We start from the raw sequence: 24433 nt of genomic DNA on the forward strand, positions 1-24433 counted from the left end.
TTTCAGACATACCTATAGTAATTAGGATCTTTTGAAGTAATTGAAGTAAGGAATAATGGCTTTCTAAGTTAAGGTAGTGAAAGTAGAATTAATACTTGAACAAAATGTAGAAATAAATAAGAAATAAACTTGACTGGAATCAATGAATGATTGAATTGAAGGGCAAGTGAAATGAAGGACAATATGATACCACCTTAATTTCTGACTTGAATACCTTGGTAGATTTTTGTGCTATTGAATGAGACTTGAGGATGACCTATATTGAGACATAAAAAACATGATGGGAAATTGGTGGTGATTTAAACCATGGGAAGTGTTTACATTTCCTGTGTAATCTGTATCAAATGACAAGAAAAATTATATAGGTAAGAACTCTGAAAACTATGACAGTTTAATGGACAAGTAGAGACTGAGAACTATAAATAGAAGGCTCAAATGTTCTGACCAGATTGATACAAAACAAAGAAACAACAAAACAAAAAACAGGAAATATACAAAGGAAAAGACTTAGCAGTCAGCTGTGCCAAATGCAGCTGAGATCATTCAGAGACTGAGAACTGAATTAAACAACAAGGTGAAAATAATTCAGGCAGAAGGATTGGGGCTGGATTCATTTTCTTCACCTGTAGCATGAATGGAGTAGGATTCAGTGGACATAGAAAGAAAGTGAGGATGCCAGGGCCTCTGGTCCACCAACAGGCTTGACACTGCTAACACTGCAGCAGCCAGCTCTCCAAGAGAACTAGGGGAACATCCACGTGAGAAGATGGAGCCTCTCCAGCAGCCTCCAACACAAACAGTTGGTGTTGAAGGTGGGGAATGCATGAGGTCCAGCTCCACAGCAGAGGCCCAAGACATGATGGATTGTACCTCTAAATGACCTCCTGTAAATGATGAGCATGCCACTGTCCTCCTTGGAAAGCAAACACTAAACAGCTGCATTGACCATTCATGTGCCTGAAGCAGAAGAAGAGACCCAAAAGAGGCTGGCAGAATCCAAACAAAGGGAATGTGAAGATGAACATGTCCTGGCTTTTAATTCACTTATGACTTTACCTGGACCAAGAAAGCTGCTGGTTTTTGAGTGACTGCATGCTGTTGGCAATGTCAACTGTATTAGAAGATGAAAAACCAATGCACATTAATGAAGTGCCAGACTACAATGAGGACATTCACCCGTACCTGGAGCTTAAATGTAAGCCTAAAGTGGGTTGCAGGAAGAAACAGCCAGATATCACAAACAGTATGGGGACTATCCTCATGGACTTGTTAGTTGAAGTAGGAGAAGAAAATAAACTACAGAATGAGACCCTATACTTGGCTGTAAACCATACTGATAGGTTCCTTTCATCAGTGTTTGTGTTGAGGGGAAAACATAAGCTTGTGGGCACTGCTGCTATGCTATTAGCTTCAAAATTTGAAGAAATATATACCCCCCCCCAAATAGCAGCAGAGTTTGTTTACCTTAAACATGATACTTATACTAATAAACAAGTACTGAGTATGGAGAATCTAGTTTTGAAATCCTTGCTTTTAGCTTACCAGCACCAACAATAAATCAACTTCTTTCCCAATACTTTCTGCATCATCAATCTGCAAATTGCAAAGTTGAAAGTTCAGCAGTATTTTGGGGGAAGGATAGATGCTGACCCATACCTAAAGTATTTGTCATTAGTTACTGCTGGAACAGCCTTTCACATAGGACTCTTTACAGTTATGGGGCAAAGCTGGCCAGATTCATTAGTACAAAATACTGGATATACCCTGGAAAGTTGGAAGCCTTGTCACAAGGCCCACCTCAGAACACCATAACATGCACACCAGTCAATAAGAGAAAAATACAAACATTCAAAGGATCATGGTGTTTCTCTCCTTAACTCACCAGACACTAAATGTGCAACAATGAAGAAATTGCCTTTGCTTTCTGAAATGTGAATCATTCAATTTGTATATTGAACAGTTTTTACCTTAGGTTTTATTTTGCAATCATTTCTGAATACAAAATGTATGGTCAATTACAAATTGTGGTATCAATTACTTTTTAAAATGGCTTTAATTTGCATGTATTTTGCAAGTTTTGTAATTTGTATGTATATTAGATATTTGGCTAATTTTAAGTGGTTATGCTAAATGAAGTATTAATGCCAGCTGTTGGGATAATAAGAATTAATAAATTGATTTGGAAGAGAAGATAAAGAAAAAAGTGGACATAAAAGCATGTAAGCTGTAGGGAAGACAAGAATGGATCATACCTAAAAGGTAATACCTGGGATAATTTGTTGTTGCTTTTTCCCTCCCAAAGAATTTTAAATTATTTTAGAAGGAAGTAACAGAGAAGGTTAAGTTCCAGACAGAAGAGCACAGAAAAAAGCTGCTTTAAGAAGGCCTACAAAGAGGGAAACATATACTCTCCAAAGTATGACTCTTGTACTACATTTAAATGCAACAAAGGGATAAAACAAAGGATTTTTGCTGAAGTGTATAACTTTGCACATCTTTTGACAAGGATATAAAATTGTTACTTATCTGTCAAATAAAGACATGGCCATCTTTGACAGTAAGAGGTCAATATATATGGATATATGTGGAGAAGTTTCATGAAGAAATGGTAGAATGTAGAATAGTGATAGGAAATTTTAAACAGTTGTACACCTATAAGATAATAAGTGTGATTAGTCATACTTTTTCTAATGAGAATATTGAAACACAGGACAGATAAGTAACTTCCCCATGGACATAAAGCCAGTAAGAGACATCAAAATCTGTGTTCTTTATGTTTATTCCTTGGGAGCAAATCTATATGTTTTCTAATTTGGGGTTTATAGGAAGGTGATGGTAGTTAGCACAGAGAAAAGTGGGTGATGAACTGGATAACTAGTGTTCTAGTGATGACACTTTATTAATCAGCTGCATGATCTTATGACACCAAATCTCTCAATCAAGTTAACTTATTTGGATATTATAAAATCAGGCATTTAGATTAAATAGTCTCTAAGTCTATTTGCAATTTTATTATTCTGTGAGCCTATGATTGTAAGCATCAACTGATACTTTTTCATTTCCAAGTGTTTGCTACTGGTAAAATGGAATTAGGTACAATGAAGACTATCAGTTAAAACGTTTACCCCCACACAGTTTCTCCTGAGAATTCCTTGAATAGTTAACAAGGTCTCACAGTAATAAAATACCTCTATATCTTAAGTTTTGTTCAAAGTTTTAATAACTTAATTGAATTAACCAACTTTAGAAAGGTCAATTTTAAATGGTAGATTTTAAAAAGTTAATAAAATGATTCAGACTCATTTATTACAACTTACAAGGTTTTTTGTCTGACATCTATTTGTACATAATTTTAGTCAAACTTTAAAATGGTGCAAAATGTTTTGTCTTTTTTTCCAACTAGCTATCTAATGGCTGCATTTTCACTTATCTGAAAACAACCTCTCTTCTCATATACATGCAATTGTTCAGGTTAGAATAGTTGCAGCTGCTATTGGATGATTTCTGCCTAGAAATGTTTGAAAGGTAAAGAGAAAATAGAAGCCAATTATCCTATCTAGAATGTAGCACACCTATATCACTGAGATCCATATCATAGCTGATGTACAGATGCAAAATTCTTAATGGAATTTAAAGAACACAGAAGATGATGCTAGCACCTTCTCTCTGTGGCCACCACTTGGGTATTTTTCATCAGGGGATTGGTTGGCAGCATGAACAACATCAATGAAATGGTTTCCATTAAAACTGTGCATGTTTTAGAACTTTCTTTGAGGGGAATCTTCAGTTTCAATTCTTCCTGTATTCAGGAAAGAAAGAAATATTGTAGGATACTAGCTTGAAAGAAAGTGGATTTATTTGTGATTTGAATTTTTCTTTTTAAGCCTCCAAATATGTATGGGCCCATGTCCATGGGTGGTTCACTGGTAGAATGCTCACCTTCCATGCAGGAGACCTGGGTTCGATTCCTGGACTATGCACCCCCTAAAAATATGCCTAGAAGTTCTATTTTAAAGTTCTCATGTCAATCAAGACATCATTTTCTCATTGTTTGGCAATCCTTGATTTTTTATTAGTTATATGGAGAGAAAAAGGAAGAGAGAAAATACTGTAGTCCTTTTATATACAGGTATATAGGTCCAGGGAGAAATAAAGCTGACAGAGAGGACAATAGGAATGATTTCAGGGCTACTAAATGAAATTATAAAAATGATTTTAAGCCCAAGAGTACACTCACAAAATGAGAAACCCTTCAACCAGATAATTATGTAATATGTTGTTTAAACTGTGCAGTACAATACATTAGCCACAAGTCACATATGGCTATTTAAATCTAAAATAATGAAATTACATAAAATTCAGAATGCATTTTTTTCAGTTTTACTGTCATCTTTCAAGTATTATTCAGTCACATCTGGCCAGAGGCTATCATTGGACAACACAGATAGAGACCTAAGTTCATCTAATTTTAACAATGGCCACATGTAGCAGAATTGGGTATTTTGTTTTTTATTTACTTAACTCTGTATTTTCTAAATTGCTTGAGTGTTCTTCAGTGACATATATATTTTTATAAAAAAATTATATACCAGGTGATTTTTTTAATAATATCTATGAGGAGAAGGAAAAACAAAAGATAAGAGGCCATTCTTTCTCCCAAACTCTCTCGCCTTCTTTATAATTCTTCAGACAACAGAAAAGTAGTTGAATGGGAATCATTATGCTGATATTTATTTTAGGCTCCAGTACCTTAGAGCAGTTAGAAACAGAACCCTAAAATTTTGAAATTGAAACACATACTAAACTCTTTGGCAAGTTATGGTAGGTAGCAACGTCTAAGCATGTGTAAGAGTGACCTCCAGTGTAGTCTCTCAAGCCCATTTGAACTCTCTCAGTCAAATAAACTCAACAAATAAACTGATACTTTATTTGTTGCACTTCTTCCCCCACTTTTGATTAAGCCCTGGGAGTCATATCCATGCCACCAGGAAGACTTTCATCGCTGGGTGTTAATGACTTATTTGTGCTTATTCATCATCATGATCATTTCTTGGAACATTTGCATCTATTCAAAACAAGAAGTAAAAAGAAAACAGAAAAAAATTCATACATAGCATACCCCACCCCTCCCCCTCACCGATCATCAGCATTTCATTTTAGAGGAGAAATTTAATTGTATTTTACAGTATGGTTCTGAGAAACAAAGCTGATTTCAAGGAATGTTTTTATCTGATAAAATGGATTATCTTGTTTAAAGCTTTCCTTCCAGTATGTTCAGTTACTTAAGGTTGTGCATTGTCTTTTAAGAAAGTTTTGAGATGGCACCCTCAGAAGCAAATGACTTTTATAAAAACCGAACAATGCTTTCACTAAGGATGCAGAAAATGCCTAGTCTCCAGCTTTTAAAATGTTTCTGCTTTTTTAGGAATGATGTGATTGCAAAGTAACTCAAATGAAGGGCTCACAGTGCTGGGGGCACTGGGGGCCTAGGATTCTAATTCTAGGGTTGTTGGTGATGTTTGAACCAGCTGCTCCCTCCCCTCCAGGATGGGGGTCAGAAGGAGGTTCTGCTTGGTGATTTCTGAACACCCAGGCCCACCAAAAACTCCACCACAAAAAAGTTCTATTTATTATTTAAACTCCTCCTTCCAGAGGTTTTGAATTTTTATCAAACTTTGAAAACTTAGGACCATTTTGTTCATGTATTTCTAATAATTTTTATGATGAGGACAGTGCTACATGCTTATTTTAGAATATTCAGAAAATATAAGAAAGGGTAAATGTTAGGCCTGGAGGACAGGACCCTTTCCCCTCAGGATGTAGCCTGCCCTTGGCAAATATTTCAGAAAGCCTCTCTCACATTAACCCATGCCAGCCCAGCATCTCCCTCACCCTCCATCAGCTGCCCTCTTGCAGTAACCTCCCATTAGTCAGCCTCCACTCTCCAGCGGATGCATTTTTGCCTTAACTCCCCTTACATAATCAACCCTCTGGCATTTACAACCCTGCATATCTAAGGCAGCATTTACATTTTAAACTTTACCAAAGGAAAGCTGTCAAGTCACTACTTAGCCCCCTATTTCTGAAAGCTAGCCCACAGAGACCTGCCTAAACTGTGCCCCCAATGCCCTAACCCTAAGTCTTAAAAATTCTATCCCCTGCCACCTTGGGGCAGGCATTTCTCTCCCACTTGAAATACTCCCCAGGCAGCTTTGTTTCTCCCTGAAATAAAGCCTTTGCTTAAATTCTTTTGTCCCCACCCTGTTCCCAGTGAGTTGCTGATTTTTGCCTTTTATCTGATGCTGAAACCCAGGACTCAGAGTGAGGCGAACCCAGCCCTCCAGTCTTGCAACCTGGGAAGCAATGGGCAGCAGCAGTTCATCCTGGGTTTACTCCCGATCCTGGAGGGTCAGTCAGAACTGAAGTCCCAAAGTTACCCTCTGGACACAGCCTACAAGCTTCACCTCTGATAATGGCTGTGCCACCTGTAAATGAACTGGAACTTCACCCACCCCAGCCTGCTGGACCCAAAACTGTAAGTCCATCCCACCTGCCCTTGTCACTATCTATTTCCTATCCTACTCATCAGATTTTATCAGTCTCTGAAAACCCCAACACCAGGCTCTGAGGCAGCTCTGGCAATCCCTCTCAATGAGAGTGTGCCTAGTCTCCAGATTGAACCCAGGACACTGGCTTCTCTCTGAGGAAACACTCTGATCTGTCCAGTGCCTTTTGAGTTTGGGGATGCCCAGCTCTTGAGGAAACATTTGTCTGGTTCCTTTTAAGTTGGGAAATGCCCAACTCTAAGGAAACCTTCTCTTATGCTGGTGACATGGGTATGGGGCACTCCCTTCCCTCAACAGCCACCCCCCAAGGTGCTTTCTTAAACAACACAGAACTTCAGGTCACTGAGATCAAATTCAACCTAAGCATCTCATATTCTATTGTAATACTGCCTGGCCATGATATAAATTAGACAGAGAATGCAACCTTTAATTTAAAAAATACTGCAAAACCTTTTCAATTTCATACTAGGTACTGGAAAATGGGGTGAAGTTCCATTTATTCAATCCTTCTTTTCCATTCACCTTTTGTCTCTCTCTCTCAATGCATTTCCTGCTCAACCTACCACATCCTTCTGCTCTGCACCCCCACAGCTCCACCCTGCTGCTGCCAACCACTCATCCCACACCTGCTGCTGCCGATCACCCATCCAACACCTGCTGCTGCCCACCACTCACCCAACACCAGAAACAAATCACAGCGGGATGAGTTAAGAATTCTTCCCCTGGAGGATCCTGCTCTTTCTCACTCTCACTCTACTTTTTCCATTGTCCAGGTCCTCACCATCTCTGAGGGTCATGGTAGGCAGCATGCCCACATCTTTGTGGGAAAAAAGCCATCCCCACCATCCCCAAGGGCCACAGCAGGAAGGACACTTATATTCTCATGGGAAAACCCCCTGGCTCTGGGACATCCAGTTCCAAGCATGGTCCACCTTGAAATTCCTTATCTCACTCACACCACCTAAAATGAGGAACTCATTTTGCAACCCTCCAAAAAAACCTCACACCTTTAAGGTGCCCACTCCCTAACCTTAAAACTCTGTACCCAGAAGGAAACATCAGACCCAAATTCTCATTTTTCTATTCAACCACTAGGTGGCCATGATACAAACTGGATAATGAAAGTTAAGGGCCAAAAAATGGCACTTTTTGACTTTCTAATGCTCCACAACATAGAGAAATTCATCCAGCACAGCAGCAGGTGGTCTGAAATTTCTTACATTCAAGATTTCTTTTATCTGTGTACTGTGTAACTGTCCCTCTCTTTGTCACTTCTGTTCCTCTTAAATTCTTCACTTACATCAAAACCTTTCTCTTCTTCTCTCCCCTCCCTGAAATCCCCTGAAAATTTCAACTTTGATCCAGCAGATTGTGGTTTTCCTGTACCTCCTCCCTACATACCTCCACTATAATGTCTGGACTCTCCCCCAGTCCCAGTTCCTCTTCCCCATCCTCAACTCTGATTCCCATCCCACCTTTCCCCCCTCCTCATGCCCACTCATGAGGACTATACCCTCCCCCCTTCTCATCACCACCCCCATGTGTCAACCCAAAGGCAGATCCTAATCCCCCATTTCTTAGCTAGGCATGGATGCTGGCTCTGATTTTACCCCACAGGAAGTAGCAGAACCTGAAGGAATAGTTAAAGTATATATTTCTTTATCGTTCTGTTTAAGTAAAATAGAAAACAAACTAGGGTCATACTCTGAAAACCCTGCCATATACATTAAAGAATTCCAACACCTCATCTTCTCCTACTACCTCACCTATCAGGCCAACACTGCTCCACTTTCCAATTAAGAACCTTACTCCCCTGACCTTACCCACACAGCCCACTTAAAAAAAATTTTATGAATAAAACCAATCAACATACAAATTAACATTCTTTTTTATCACATAGTTGTATAGTTGTATATTCATCATCATGATCATTTCTTAGAATGTTTGCATCAATTCAGAAAAAGAAATAAAAAGAAAACAGAAACAAATCATACATACCAAACCCCTTACCTCTCCCTTTCATTGATCACCAGCATTTAAATCTACTAAATTTATTTTAACATTGGATCTCCCTATTATTTATTTATTTTTAATTCATATGTTTTACTGATCTCTTGATAAGGTACATTAAAGAAGCATCAGACACAAGGTTTTCACAATCACGCAGTCACACTGTGAAAGCTGTATCATTATACAATCATCTTCAAAATACATGGCATAGCCCACTTTTTAACCTTTCTAATAGAAGGCATAAAAAAGGCTGCCCTTTAGGCAGTTAATTATGACAACTAAAACCTGATGAAAATCCAGAGGTATTCATGAATAGATTGATGGAGTCTCTCCTCAAATACACTAATTTAAACCCTGAATCAGACACTAGCAGACTATACCTACCCACTAACTCCATCACAAAATGTGATCCCAATATCAGGCAAAAGTTGGAAAAACTAGAGGTTGACCCTCAACCCCCTCAAAAAGACTTAATTAAAGCAGCCTTTAAGATATTTAATAATACAAAGGATAAAGACAAATTAGAAAAACACAAATGACATCAGTCCAAAGCCTCCCTCCTAGCTGCTGCCCTCAAGTTTAAATCTCAGAATGTAACCCCTCTTCTGCTATCCTAAAACCTCACTGGGACCTTGCCTGTTATGTTATGATGGTCATTGGAAATTACACTGTCTTGAGAGAGGTCCTAGCCCCCCTCTGGGATTGTGTCTGGTGTATCACCATAAGCATCACTGGAAGTCAAGCCATCATGAAAACCCTGTTTCCAAGAGAGTTATTCCAGCACACCCAATGTTCTCAGAGTCAGGATCTTCCTTTCCAGGCCTTCTCAGATTGACAATAAGACACTGATGAGTCCCTGGTTTGAAACAGCCCCACATCTCCATCAGTAAGTGTGAACCAAGGATCATTATCCAGGTGGGATATAAGCCAATCTCATTTGTAATTGATACAGGGGCCACATATTTGGTTCTCTTTGAACATTCAGAACCTTTATCCCCATTCCTCAATCTCTAGCATGTGGTTGACAGCATCCTCCTTTCTTCCCCTTTAATTACTGAACCAATCATATGCTCAATAGATCTAAGATCCTCCCATCCATTCCCTATAATCCTTATCTGTCTTTCCCCACTTCAAGGTTGTGACATTTTATTCAGACTTCACTCTACCTTTTCCTCACTTAAATCACTTCTCTACTTCCTCACCTTCCAGAGCCATTAAAACAATTCCTAATATTCCTGCTAGAAAAATTTCTTCAAAGCACCTTCCAAGACTTCCAGTGGCAGCAAATTTGATCCTTATTCTACTTCTCTACTTCTACTTAAACCATGGCACTAACTTCTTTACTAACCCCACCAGCTCTTCTACTTACTATCTTGCTCTGGTTCACATTATATATCCAAACAGCTTCTCACCATCTTCTTACAGAAACCATCCAGACAACAGCAACCACAGTCAATCATTCTAATTGTTAGATATGACCTGAATCCACCCACACTGTCACCCTATCCCTGCTTGCCTTTCCTTTAAGCCCTAAAACTCTCTTTATGAGTCCATCCACAATATACTAGCTTTGGTGACCAATGGGTTAAAAAAAACTCCTCTCTTAAAAAAAACTCCTCTCAAATCTCACAGAAAACAATGATATACCTATTCTTCATTAAAGTATAAACAAAATAGAAATCTCTCAATGTATAGAAAATTCAGACTCAATTGGCATATTCACAGTCTTAATAGATAAACCCTCCACATGCTTTAAATAAACTCTTCACAACCCTATGCAGGTGAATTAGGGCATATATCATCTACATTCTGCAATCATACACTATTCTTTAATACAACCACCTTATAGTGGCACTCAAAGCAACAAATACCAAAAAATATCTCAACCCAACCATTACTTGGGATGATCCAGGCATTAACAAAATCATCCTTATGCACATAATTAATAAAAACTACAGTGACAACTCTCTGTACTTTAACAGCTCTTATAAAATAACTGAGTTGTTTAGTCTGGGAACCAATCAGGACAAGTTTATAATTTAATCAAATCAAAACCCCAAAAAACCTTTTCACTTTTCTTTTTTGCAATCTCCTCTGTCAAACAAAGCTAAATGTTAACCCTAACCCTAGCCCTAACCTTAACCTGAATCCTAACCCTAACCCTAACCCAAACCCTAACACTAACCCCTCATTACTCTCCTCTATACATAAATGTAATATATGGCAGAACCCAAGAATTCAACTTTTCTACCCATCCAAATTTATACTTTATCCCTTCTGGATCTGCAACAGCCCTGATGCTCACATTATTCAATTTTATTTCTCATGTACTTAATAACATCCTTGAGTATGGGCTGGAAACTGTACTATAGTATCCATCATTCCTAATGCCACTATCTTAAAACCCCAAGAAAAGGCCTATTCCGGGCAAATACCTGATCTAAGTTTCTTTCTCAAAACCTCACATAAACCTCAAAAATGGGAGAAAAGAGTAGTTCTTAGAAGATCCAGAATTTGGGTTCCTTGCTCATGATTATCCTATTCTAGAAAAATCTGACATTAGATACACCATCTACCACAGTCTGTTTGGGTTTGTTGAAACTCCACTATAAGAATGATCAATTAAAAATTTCTTTTAAACATAACAACATACAAACATGAACATTCTTACCATATGGTCATTCCATTCTTGGTATATAAACAATAACTCACAATATGATTACATAGTTGAATATTCATCACCATGATCACCTCTCAGAACATTTGCATCAATCCAGAAAAAGAAATAAAAAGAAAAAAATTTCATACATACCATTCCACTTACCCCTCCCTTTCATTGATCACTAGTATTTCAATCTACTAAATTTACTTTAACATTTGTTTCCCCTATTATTTATTTATTTTTAATCCATATGTTTTACTCATCTATCAATAAGGTAGATTAAAAAAGCATCAGACACAAGGTTTTCACAATCACATAGTCACACTGTGACTATGATGATTACAGAATCACCTTCAAGAAGCATGGCAACTGGAACATAGCTCTACATTTTCAGGCAGTTCCCTCCAGCCTCTCCATTGCACCTTAACTAAAAAGGTGATATCTATATAATATGTAAGAATAACCTCCAGAATAATCTCTCAAATCTCTTTGGAATCTCTCAGCCATTGACACTTTATTTTGTCTCATTTCACTCTTCCCCTTTTTGGTCACGAAGATTTTCTCAACCACTTGATGCTGAGTCCCAGCTCATTCTAGGATTTTTGTCCTATATTGCCAGGAAGGTCCACACCCCTGTAAGTCATGTTCCACGTAGAGAAGGGAAGGGCAGTGAGTTTACTTGTCATTTTGGCTGAGAGAGAGAGACCACATCTGAGCAACAAAAGAGAGAACAACCAATTTTAAGTATTCTTCTCTCATTACAACTACCCAAGAATGCAACCACATGAGCTATTAATAATGAACAAGTAATAAACCTAGCTTCAGTTATACAAAACAGGAGAGCATAAGATATTCTCACCACTGTTACAAGAGGCACCTGAACAATCATAAATGACACCTTCTGTTTTTTACAATAACAAAACTGGACAAGGAGAGAAAAACCTAAAATTTTGAAAGGAAACATAGAAATTATTTTAAAATCCTGTGATGCTAGTTATGGTAGCCAATCATGGCTATCTTTATTTTCCTCCTATTTCACTTCACTGCTAAAATAATTTCTTGTGTCCCTTATAACACCATTACTGTAGTTATTATTGGTTCTTCTCTTTGGCCCTTGTCTCTTACAGCTCCCCTCCTAGTTCATATACTAAGTCATCTAGTAAATAACTCAAGAATACATGAATGATGACTCCCAACATGAGAAGGAGCAGAAACAACTTTTTCCTCCTGTCCCATGATATCTCTGGATACCCCCCAATTTTTTCCCCTTAGGACAACTATGCCTCATTTCACCTGGAATCAGTTGCAGAACTCATTTACCAAAAAGTCCAGAATGTGTCCCCATCCCCCCAGGATGTAACTTATTCTTGGCAAATGTTTCAGAAATTCTCTCTTACCCAAACCCATGTGTGCCAGTTTGAAAGGATGTATGTACCTTAGAAAAGCCACATTTTAATCCTAATCCCATTTTGTAAAGGCAGCCACTTCTTCTAATCCCTATTCAGTAATGTTTGTTTGAAGCTTTACTTAGATTATCTCCCTGGAGATGTGACTCACTCAAGAGTGCTTGTTAAGATAGATTAGGTGGAGACATGTTCCCACCCATTACAGGTGGGTCTTGATTACTTTACTGGAATATAAGAAAAGGAAAAATTGTGAAGAAAGTGGGAGTTTCTGAGAGAGCAAAACGATGTAGGAATGAGAAGTAGAGAGTCCATCAGTCAGCAACCTTTGGAGATGAAGAAAGAAACTGCCTCTCAGGGAGCTTCATGGGACAGGAAGCTAGGAGAGAAAGCTAGCAGATGATGCTGTGTTTGCCACAATGCCTTTCTAGATGTGAGAGAAATCCTGACCATGTTCATCATGTGCCTTCTCACTTAAAGGGAAACCCTGAACTTCATCAGCCTTCTTGAACTGAGGTATCTTTCAATGGATGCCTTAGATTGGACATTTCTATAGATGTGTTTTAATTGGGACATTTTCTCAGCCTTAGAACTATAAACTAGCACCTTATTAAAATCCCCTTTTAAAAAGTCTCTTCATTTCTGGTATATTGCATTCTGGCAACTAGCAAACTAGAACACCATGCCAGCTCAGTGTCTCCTTCATACTCCATCAGCTGGCCTCTTGCAATAACCTCCCATTACTCAGCCTCCACCCTCCAGCAGATACAATTCTTGTGGTAAACTCCCTTACACACTAACTGCCCTCTGGTGTTTACAACCATGCATGCTTAAGGCAGTTCTTAAATTTCAAACTTTACCAATGGAAAGCTGCCAATTCTTAACTTAGCTCCCTCTTTCTGAAAACTAGCCAATAGAGACCTGTCTAACCCTTGTCCCCCAACTCCCTAACCTTAAGCCATAAAACCCCTATCCTTTGCCACCTCAAGGCAGCTATTTCTTTCTCTCTTTTGAAATACTGCCCAGTTGGCTCTGTTTCTTCCTGAAATAAAGCCTTGGCCTGAACTATTTTGTTCCAATCTCATTTCTGGTGGGTTTGCTGAGTTTGCCTTTCAATTTATATAGTCTTTTAGTGAGTTTCTGATTACAAACACCATTAGAGTGATGTGTTGACTGGACTTATTTAAGGAGTTCTGGTTATAAGATTAGTTGTAAGTATACAGGGCAGCAGTGTGCATCTTAATGTTGATACATATTTTGATAAATTAGAAAAAATTCCCATTGAGAAAACTATACATGGAGTTGTGGCTCAGTGATTACTAGTGGGTAAGAATCCCAATGTCATTAAAAGTCATTTAGAATTGATAGCTGGATAATTGGAGGGATGCTCAATGTCATGGTCAGGGACATGTGTCAACTTGGCCAAATTGTGGTACCTGTTTGTCTGGTTGGGCAAGTGCTGGCCTATCTGTTGCAATGAGGACATTTCATAGAATTAGATCATGATAACATCAGCTGCATCCACAGCTGATTCCATTTGTAATCAACCAAAGGGGAATGTCTTCTGCAATGAGTGATGCTTAATCTAATCATGGGAAGCCTTTTAAGGAGGATTCAGAAGAGATAGGTTCCATTCCTGCTTCAGCTGATGAGCCTCTCCTGTGGAGCTTGTCCAGACCCTCTGTTGGAGTCATTGGCTTCACAGCCTACCCTGCGGATTTTGGACTCTGCATTCCTGCAGTCATGTGAGACACTTTTATAAATTTTATATTTGCAAGTGTTCCCTGTTCATTCTGTTTATCTAGAGAACCCTAACTAATACAGCCATTTTGGATCTGATACATCGCATTTGGTAGCCAGCAAACTAACACAGATTTTGGTACCAGGAGTGGTGTGCTGCTGCTGCAGTTTGCAAACACCAAACATGTTGGAAACGGCTTTTTAAATGGATAAGGGGAAGATTCTGGAAGAGTTGTGAGAAGCTTGATAGAGAAGGCCTAGAAAGCTTTGAAGAGACTGTTGGTAGAAACATGAATTTTAAAGACACTTCTGATACAGTCTTAGACAGAAATGAAACATGTGTCATTACAGATTGGAAGGAAGTTGATCCTTGTTTTAAAAAGGAAGTATGCCCCCTAAGGAAAACCATGTTTTAATATAAGTCCCATTTCATAAAGGTAGAATAATCACTATTCAAAACTGTATGTTTGAAACTGCAATCAGATCATCTCCATGGATGATGTGATTTAGTCAAGAATGGTTGTTAAACTGGATTAGGGGACGACATGTCTCCACCCATTTGGGTGGGTCTTGATCGGTTTATTGGAGTCATATAAAAGAGGAAATATTTTGGAGAATGAGAGATTCAGAGAAAGCAGAGAATGCTGCAGCACAACAAAGCAGAGAGTCCACCAGCCAGCGACCTTTGGAGATGAAAACGCCTCCCAGGTAGCTTCAGGAAACCAGAAGCCAGGAGAGAAAGCTAGCAGATGATGCTGTGTTCACCATGTGCCCTTCCAGATGAGAGAGAAGCCCTAACTGTGTTTACCATGTGCCTTCTCACTTGAGAGAGAAACCCTGAACCTCATCAGCCTTCTTGAACCAAGGTATCTTTCCCTGGGTGCCTTAGATTGGACATTTCTATAGACTTGTTTTAATTGGGAAATTTTATCAGCCTTAGAACTGTAAACTAGCAATTTATTAAATTCTCTTTTTAAAAAGCCATTCTGTTTCTGGTATATTACATTCTGGCAGTTAGCAAACTAGAACACTTAATATAATGCTTTAGCTGGAAAATGCTTGATGTAGCCTTTGGTAGCTAGAAAATGTTTATTAACATCTCTTCAAACAGCTTTGATTTAAATCTCTTTCTATAATGGCTTGCTGTTAATCTAATAACAAAAGTTTTCTCCCTTCCTGGTGACATTAATCAGACTTCCTCAGTGTCACTTGAAGGAATGAGGAAATATCCTAAATCAGGATGGAACAGCACTAGAAACACCACATGGACTAATAAATCAGCACCTTCCTGACTTGAATGACAAAAGAGCTGAGATGCCATATTCAGTAAAATAGAACTACCTATAAGATAACAGTATATGTTGACAAAACATGAATGAAGCAGGTGACCTTAACTCAATTTTAATGAATCTTGTGCCTATTTTATTTTTCTTCATTATTTTTTCTGTTTTCCTCTGGACCATTGCCATTTATTTGTCTCCTTAAGCTCTAAAGCCCAAGCTCCCTTTTTTCTCTTTGAAATTGTCTTGGAAAAAATTTCCTCCAGATCCTTACGTATGCACCTGTAATAAAACTCACCTACACATTGAAGAGACTCACTTCTCTGTTTGACACTAAATACAGCAGTCAAAACAATTGAAAGTCATGATTTTATGGTATCAGGATAAACAGCAGATAAAACTAGGTTATTCTTATTATGCAGCTTTAAGACAGAATAAAGTTATGAAATATATAACAACATGAATGGACATTATGCTGAGTGAGATTAGCTAAAAACAAAAGGACAAATACTGTACAGTCTCACTGATATCAACTGACATTAGTGAATAAACTTGGACTATTTCATTGGTAACAAAGACCACCAGGAGACAGAAATAGGGTAAGATATTGGGTAATTGAAGCTGAAGAGATACAGATTGTGCAACAGGATTGAATATAAAAACTCAGAAATGAACAGCTCAATACTACCTAACTATAATACAATTATGTTAAAACACTGAATGAAGCTGCATGTGAGAATGATAGAGGGAGGAGGGTTGGGGGCATAAATGAAATCAGAAAGAAAGATAGATGTTAAATATTGAGATGGTATAATCTAGGAATGCCTAAAGTGTATAATAATAGTGGCTAAATGTACAAATTTTAAAAATGTTTTCGCATGAGGAAGAACAAAGGTATGTCATTACTTCAGGGTGCTGAAAATAGATGGTAATTAATATTTTAAAATCTCACCTTACGTGTGAGACTAAAGCAACAAAATGTTTATTTGGTACAAAATTTATATTTGACTAGTGCATTTCCTAATATAACTTATGTAGATAGTTTGAACACCATAAGTACTTGGAATCTCAGGTAGGACATGAGATTTTGTTGGTTGTTCCAGAATGATGCCCCAATGAATCCCAGAGTGATTTAATCAGTGAGTGGAAAAGTATTTGCAAAGCCCCCTTCAGGGAATGGTGAGAGTGGGGTGAAATTCAACTTCCCCAAGTTGAATTCTTGATATTCTCACAAGCAGTGTAGACAACCAAAGCTATAGGCAGATCCCCCAGTTTTGTGGTTTGTTCATATGAAACTTAACCCCACAAAGGATAGGTCAATTCTACTTAAAATTTAGGCCTAAGAGTCACCCCCAAGAGAGCCTGTTTTGTTGCTCAGATGTGGCCTCTCTCTCCAGCCAACACAACAAGCAATCTCACCACCCTCTCCCTGTCTATGTGGGACATGACTCCCATGGGTGTAGATCTTACTGGCAACATGGGAGAGAAATCCTAGAATGAGCTAAGACTCAGCATCAAGGGATCGAGAAAACCTCGACCAAAAGGGGGAAGAGTGAAATGAGAAAAAGTGACAATGGCTGAGAGATCAAAACAGAGTCGAGAGGTTATCCTGGAGGTTATTCTTATGCATTAAGTAGATATCACCTTGTTATTCAAGATGTAATGGAGAGGCTGGAGGGAACTGCCTGAAAATGTAGAGCTGTGTTCCAGTAGCCATGTTTCCTGATGATGATTGTATAATGATAGAGCTTTCACAATGTGACTGTGTGATTGTGAAAACCTTGTGTCTGATGCTCCTTTTATCTACCTTGTCAACAGATGAGAGAAACATGTGGAATAAAAATAAATAATAGGGGGAACAAATATTAAAATAAATTTAGTTTGAAATGCTAATGAAAGTGAGCAGTAAGGGGTATGGCATGTACAATCTTTTTTTTCTGTTTTCATTTATTTCTTTTTCTGTTGTCTTTTTGTTTCTTTTTCTGAGTTGATGCAAATGTTCTAAGAAATGATGAGTATGCAACTAAGTGATATATTGTGAATTACTGATTATATATGTTAATGTTTTAGTTTGTTAAATTTTTTAATTAATAAATTTTAAAAACTAAGTTATTCTTTACAAAAGTTATAAAAATTCTCTGTATGTTTATATTGAAACAGGTTCTCACTAAAAATATGTCAGCAGCTTTCTTTAGGGTATGAATGGGAAAATAAATAATTTATGTGGAGAATAGCTTTTTAAGTTCTGGTAAGATGAAGCTATTTGCCTAAGAAATAATAAAGCAACTCTCAATTTGGAAGAATCTCCTTTAGCCACTAAGTTTATATTCTCCTAATCAATAAACCTAATGTATAAACTCTTTTTGTGTATATATTCATTTTCACAAAATGCTTCCAACTTGATATATGATTTTTTAAATTACATAAATTGTGTTAAATTATTTTCCCTCATTCTAAGTAGAATCTGTTTTATATAGGCTGTGTGTGTATCAGATTTCTTCAAATAAGAAGATTCTTTTTTAAAGAAAGAAAAGTGGAGGACTCTAATACAATTCTGAATGAAATAGCAAAAAGGGGAACCATCATTGCAGCACTTACCAACTTCAAAGAGTGTCAAGGTTCCCAGATGAAGTTGGCCTGCTTTCTAAAGGAAAGCAACTACACTGCAATACAAAAAGATGCATCATTTTTCTAGTGTACAAACCTTCAAGGTACTGCTGCAGTTGTACCTCTTGTATACATATTTATCTGTGTATAAATTTACAGTTAACACAGTGGTTATCTAATAGTTCTAAATTCATTAAAAATTTTTAAAGCCTTTCAATAAAACAGTACATTGTGGTGCATTTTTATTTTAAAAATTTAATTCTTATGTATTGTATTAACATATATGTAATATGCTCAATAGAATGATGTTTGATTTAAATATAGTATGCATTAAAATGTTTGAGGATAAATTTCTTGTGATGGGAGAATAAAATCAATATTTGTAAGCATTTCCAGTCAACTTCAAGCAGATAGGCAGGAGCAATTTAAAACCACATATTCCTTAAATTGGCTCTATAAGTTCAGACTTGCAGTGAACACAGTCCCAATTTTGGTGATACCTTCTGCAAATTTATTCTCCAGATTTGTGTTTCCAATGGTTTCTTCTGCTTGACACATCTGCCAAAGCAATTATTCCAGGTTCCTCATACAATACATTATGCTGTCTTCAAAGATATCTGTCATTTTGAAGATATAAGCAAATGTGGTTCCAGTTATCCAAGTACATACTTCCTCCCTTAAGTGAGGTTTGAATAAGCTTAGTTAAGTTTCCTTGTCAATTTCCAATTTGGCCTCTGTTGAAACTTTTGCAATCATTTAGCACATTCTGCATTGAGAAAGTGGTCCTTCTAATTGCTTTGTTAATTTGGGCATCTGCCCTAGAATTCACTTGAAACACAAAGCAGTTTAGTAATGCTATTGCCTATTCTGAAGAAAGTAATGGAGAAAGCCATTAAATATCATGGCTTTAGAAGCTGCCCATCAGTACTGCATATCTCACAAGATACTCATCCTTTCACCTATGTGACATCAGATGTAAGAAATCCAAACTATCTTAAAACATGCTTGCAGCATTTGAACTCATCCATATGTAGAACAGTTCTTGTTCTCTTCAATTCTAACTTTGCAGCTTTAATATGTTGATCAATTGCAACTGACAGCTTGCAGCAACTGGAGAATGAAGAGGGGCCTAAGTAGAAGAACAATTTACCTTCTTTACCTTTTTCTACATTCTTTTGACATTAGTTTGTAACGTAACTGTTTGGAAAACCAGTGTGCACTGAGATGTAGAGACTGATGATTGGAGGTAGGAAGTTTATTGAGAAGTGTCTCAGCAGAGGGTCTGTGAAGAATAGACTTCAGCCCACTCCTGGGAAGGTTGTACAACATTATATATATTGTGTAATGTGGGGCAAGGAAGAGTTAGTATAGCTGATATGTTATAATATGATTGGCAGAAGATTGGGGTAAGGAGAAGTGACATTTTTAGATAGGTAGTGAGACTTAGCTATGGGCATCTTTGGGCCAATAGGAACTATATGTTTTATGCCCATCCTTGGGAAGAATTGGTGTATTAGTTAGGGTTCTCTAGAGAAACAGAATCAACAGGGAACACTTGCAAATATAAAATTTATGAAAGTGTCTCACGTGACCGTAGGAATGCAGAGTCCAAAATCCACAGGGCAGGCTGCGAAGCCGATGACTCCAATGGATGGCTTGAATGAACTCCACAGGAGAGGCTCACCAGCCAAAGCAGGAATGGAATCTGTCTCCTCTGAGTCCTCCTTAAAAGGCTTCCCATGATTGGATTTAGCATCACTAATTGCAGAAGACACTCCCCTTTGGCTGATTACAAATGGAATCAGCTGTGGATGTAGCTGACGTGATCATGACCTAATCCTATGAAATGTCCTCATTGCAACAGACAGGCCAGTGCTTGCCCAATCAGATGAACAGGTACCACAACTTGGCCAAGTTGACACCTGTCCCTAACCATGACAATTGGTGAGTTGCATTCTGGCACATAGGCTATGGTTTGCTTGATCAGCCACATACATCATGGATGAGGGTTGCTTTCATGGGAAAATAAGCCACAGCTAGTTAGTCATTGCCAACCTTGTGAGGAGGAATCTCTATAAGTAACCATCCTTGCAGTTGATTTTTGAACAATATGGGTCACAAACATCCAAGAAGTGAGGCTGAAGTCTGCCTATAAAATACTTAGCAGTATCAGTCAGGGAATGCCTATCAGCTGCATGAAATAAAAATGTTTCAGTATTTGTAAATAGTGGCTATGTAATTATTCCTGATAAAATAATTTGAACACAGAAAATGAAAGTAAACAGATAGGGTTTCTCCAAGAATAATCCAGCCTTATGGAGAGAACACCCAGTGCCATAAATGGGAGCTGTGTCTTGTCAAAAATGGATTTATCAAGGTTGAAAGGAAAGGACAGTAGACAATAGATGAAAGCCAAATGAAGAAATAAGGTTCTGAGATTATGCTAATGATCAGGGTAAATATAAATGCCAGTACTGTTGCTTCAACTTAACAACAAAAAGATAAATAACCCAATTAAATATGGGCAAAATACTTGAATAGATATCTCTCCAAAGAGGATATACAAATGATCAAAAACTATATGAAGGTCAACATTAGTAGCCATCAGGGAAGTGCTAATCAAAAACAAATTATATACCACTTTCATCCATTAGAATGGCTACCATTAAAAAAGAGAAAATAAAAAGAAATAGAGAGGATACAGAGAAATAGGAATAGTCATTCATTACTGATGGTAATGCAAAATGATGTAGCCATGGTGGAAGATAGATTGGCAGTTCCTCAGAAAGCTAAACATATAACTACCATTTGACCAAGCAATCCAAATAGTAATGGTATATACGCCAAAGAATTGAAAACATTGGGTTGGAACAGATGTTTCCATACTAATGGCTGAAAACTACCCAAATGTAATGAAAAGCATGAAGTCACACATCCGAGATGCTCAACAGAATCCAAAGAGTATAAACCCAAATAGAGTTATGTTGCAGCAATTGATGTAATTTCTTCCTCAGACTGAACTATTTCAACTTTCTTGTCTTCACTTTCACTGATTCATGCTTCTGCCAGCTTTAATCTTCTGTTAAACTCTTAAAACTAATTTTTAACTCTGTTACTGTGGCCTTTGACCCTAGTTCTTTATCATAATTTACATCTCTACACTGACATTCTCTTTGTGTTTATTTATCTTTTTCATGAATTCCTTTAGCTCTTTGAGCATCGTTAGGATATTTTAACTGATTTGGGTAAATATATATGTCAATACTAATATATTTTTCTTGTTTTGTAACTCCACTTTTTACTTCCTACATGATCTAAAAAGGCAAGTGCATAAAATGTATTGCTAAAGCAGGGGGTATTGATTCAAAATATAAATACATAATTTGTGATAAGAGCTACATAAAGGTGGGGACAAAGAAGGTTATAGGAAAATAGTTTGTATATATCACTTAAGTTGGTATCAAAGCAAGCAAGGTTGTTACAGATTTAAGATGTTAAAGTTAAACCCCATTGTAACTAAAAAGAAAATATCAGTAAATATGCAAGCTCATAGGGATAGAAATTAAAGTACAGGCTGCCAGGAGCAGGGATTAGAGGGAATGGGAAGTTACTGCATAATGGGTGTAAGGATTCCATTTGAAGAGATGGGAAAGTTTTAGCAATGGAAGGTGGTGAGGGTACCACAGCAAAGCAAGTGTAGTAATCCATTGAGTGGTATTCTTTTTAGTGATTGATATGGTAAAATTTATGTTGTATATGTGTTCCACAATTAAAAAAACACAAATAAATCATTGACAATTAAATGCAATACATCATCCTTGATGGGATCTAGTAAGGGAGGAGAAAAAGGCTAAAGGGACATTGTTGGGACATAAGATAAAACTGAATATAGACTATTAGAAATATAACAATGTTAAATTTCTTGAACTTGATAGCTGCAATTAAGGTGGTTATATAACCACCTTATATATTCACCAATGTGAGTATCCTTCTTCTTAGGAAATACACGTGGCAGTATTAAGTGTTCAAGGAGTATAATGTAAATGGTCTAGATTCAAGTGTTCAGAAAATGGATGAATAGATAGATGAATATGCTGTAGGGAAATTGTGAAAAAGTTAGAATTGGTGAATCTGGGTATCTGGGGGATAAGGTTATTGTCAAGTTCTCTGTGTCAGGCTTTTATTATTTTTATAAGTATCCTGTAAGTTTATGCACAACTCAAAATAAAAAGTTAAAGAGCAAAACAAAACAAAAAAATGTATAGTGCTCATATTTGGAATGAAGGAAATGTTTTGGTAATGGACACTGGTTACACTGGCACACATTGTGAATATCATTTACAGCATTCAAAAATATTTTTAGCTGAGTCAGTGAGCTTCTGTCGGGTAGGGTGGGGCTGCGAGCCTGTGCCACTATTCTCCTTTCCAGGAACAGCACACGTGCCCAGCCTGGGGCAGTCTAGAGGCAGGGTGTGTTGCTGGCCCTGCATGATAGGAGCCTCTTGGGCAGCTGTTTCTCCCAAAGTTGAATGGCACCTTGCTCTAAAGATACCCTCCGGGTTTGACTACTGCTCCAGTGTTCAAAATTCTTGCCTCTGTTCCTAGTGAAGTCACTGCCTGCAGCCCACTTAGGATAACAGCGATGGCTGAAGTACTGAACATTGGTAAAAAGCTCTATGAGGGTAAAACAAGGGAAGTTTATGAAGTATTAGCTAGTCTGGGATAAGTCCTCCTGCAGTCTAAGAACCAGGTAATGACAAGAAGTGCAGCTAAAAGAATCACCTGGAAGGAAAATCTGCCATCTCAAATAAAATTCCCAGCTGTATTTTTCAGCTGTTACAGGAAATAGGTATCAAAATTGCTTTCGCGAGAAAGTGTGGGAAGACATTTTTCATTGCACCCCAATGTGAAATGATTCCAATTGAATGGGTTTCTAGAGGAGTAGCAACTGTTTCTTTTCTCAAAAGAAACCTGGCATTAAGGAAGGATCTACCTAAAGTGTAGATATTTTTCAAGCATGATACCAACAATGATCCTCAGTGTTCTGAGGATCAGTTAATTGCTGCAAAATTTTGATTTGCTGGATTTGTTATAGGCCAAGCTGAAGTTGATATCATGAGTCATGATACAGTCAATTTTTGAAATATTGGAAAAGTCCTGGGTGCCTCAGAACTGTACACTGGTTGATATGAAGATTGTGTTTGGTGTTGATATAACCACCAAAGAAATTGTACTTGCTGATGTTATCAATGATGATTTCTGGAGACTCTGGCCATCAAGAGATTGAATCCAACAGAAAGACAGACAAGCACTCATACCATGACCTCAAAGAAGTAACATCTGAAAGACTCCACATGGTAAAGAAAAAATTTGAGTGAGTTGCAGAGAGAGTAGAATTGTTTCTGAAATCAGAAAGTCAATGCAGCATTGTAGTATTGATGGACTCAATTTTTTATCTTGGTCACTGTAAAAAAAATCAAGGAGGTATGTGGAAGTTTTGGCGTTCTATGTGAACTTTTGGGTAACCTTTGCCCATAAAGGATCAGTTGAAATGCTAAGGACTAAAGCTGAGTATGAAGGGGATGGTATTCCTGCTGTATCTGTTGCAGTAGCAGGCAGAAGCAATGGTTTAGGACCAGTGATGATTTGTTACTCTGCATATCCAGTCATCAACTGCCCTCCCCTCACACCAGACTTGGTGGCACAGAAGGCATGGTCTTCTCTAACTACCCAGTGATCTTGGCTGTTTAATCATACTTTCTCCAGAAGGTTCAGCTCAGTTTGATGATCAGATATTTGGATTAGACAATCATTTAGAATGGGTTAAAATACAAGCAAGCATATTAAATACATAGATTTCTTCGAAGCATGCTGACAGGGAAACCAGAGATTACAGTTTATAAGAGCATGTTGCATTTTTTAGCAGAAAAACTACAAATTTCTAAATTTAACTGCAAAAAAAAGCAAAATCATTCTAAATCAAACAGAAAACAAAATTTACTGAATAAATTTTTAAAAAATATGTTTGTTGATAAAACAACTACATACAAATATGAACATTCCATTTTCAGTATATAATCAATAACTCACAATTTTATCCCATAGTTGTATATTCATAATAATGATCATCTCTTAGAACATTTGCATCACTCCAGAAAAAGAAAT

The 24433-nt window shown here is 37.5% G+C and overlaps 2 pseudogenes; both read left to right on the forward strand.

Moving 5' to 3' along the window:
* The first annotated feature begins 630 nt into the window (after positions 1–630).
* On the forward strand, positions 631–6470 carry LOC143656887 (cyclin-A2 pseudogene; annotated as a pseudogene).
* Positions 6471–6472: 2 nt separating this feature from the next.
* LOC143656888 (bifunctional phosphoribosylaminoimidazole carboxylase/phosphoribosylaminoimidazole succinocarboxamide synthetase pseudogene) lies at positions 6473–24171 on the forward strand (annotated as a pseudogene).
* The last annotated feature ends 262 nt before the right edge of the window (positions 24172–24433 follow it).

Source organism: Tamandua tetradactyla, chromosome 15, assembly GCF_023851605.1.
Source record: "Tamandua tetradactyla isolate mTamTet1 chromosome 15, mTamTet1.pri, whole genome shotgun sequence".
NCBI classification, from domain to species: domain Eukaryota; kingdom Metazoa; phylum Chordata; class Mammalia; order Pilosa; family Myrmecophagidae; genus Tamandua; species Tamandua tetradactyla.